Here is a 1028-nt window from a genome sequence, read left to right as displayed (position 1 = left end):
CCCTACAACGACTTTTTTCGCTTAAGCTCTCACAGATAGCGTTTTCTTCCGGGGTCCTCTTCCTACACACAGCTGAGACAAGCCATCAGAAATGCAAGCTAGTACGCTGTAATATAGTATGCTGTGCCCTGAAATATCTCATAATTGGGAAGGAAATACTGATATAGAGAGAAATGTATGCCTACATTAGTACTTTAGAAGGTTAAAAAATAGGTTTGATTTAGGTTTTACAGCAATGTTTGTATTTATTTGTGCCTGGTGGGGAAACATACATACAATGTTTCCCATCTATGTCAAAGAGAACATTTTGATTCCAGTGTAAATTGTTACTTTACAGCATAAATGTAATTTCCTCTTTTTTTGTTCATTTAAGTAACATTGTTACTTAACAGTTACTAAACAGTAAGATTGTTTTCCACAAGAGGGTGGTAAAGAGCTTTAGTAGCATCTTGAAGTGTTCTTTGCTACCATAAATGCTGCAATAAAGGAGTCATCCTTTCTAATCCCTTAGATCCTTAGTGCCAGGAAAGCTGAGCTCCGTGAGCAGCGGGGCTGCAGAGGCTGAGGACGGTGAAGTAAGCCTTCTCAAGTTCTTGAAGTGTTCTTTGCTACCATAAATGCTGCAATAAAGGAGTCATCCTTTCTAATCCCTTAGATCCTTAGTGCCAGGAAAGCTGAGCTCCGTGAGCAGCGGGGCTGCAGAGGCTGAGGACAGTGAAGTAAGCCTTCTCAAGTTCTTTTGGGTGTTGATCTTTCGTTTGCAGTCATACACCTTTGTACACCATCAAGTTTGTTAGCTTAAAGTTAAAAGTTACATCACTATATAGTGTTGTATTTATCCACTTTGTGGATTCTTTGAGAGAAAGAGGATATTTTTCTTTGGAGGGTGAAGCTTTGTGGAGTGTAAAATCTTTCCCGCTTTTCTTTAAAAGTAGTGAACTATTTCAAGTGCTTCTCCCTCAGGAATCTGTGATCTCCATGAAGAATTCAGCTTTGCTGTTTACAGAAAATATCTGTGCAGGGGAAGC

This window comes from Buceros rhinoceros, unplaced genomic scaffold (assembly GCF_000710305.1).
Source record: "Buceros rhinoceros silvestris isolate BGI_N320 unplaced genomic scaffold, ASM71030v1 scaffold27727, whole genome shotgun sequence".
NCBI classification, from domain to species: Eukaryota; Metazoa; Chordata; class Aves; order Bucerotiformes; family Bucerotidae; genus Buceros; species Buceros rhinoceros.
The sequence above is the reverse complement of the archived record's forward strand: the minus strand, read 5'-3'. Positions refer to the sequence as shown.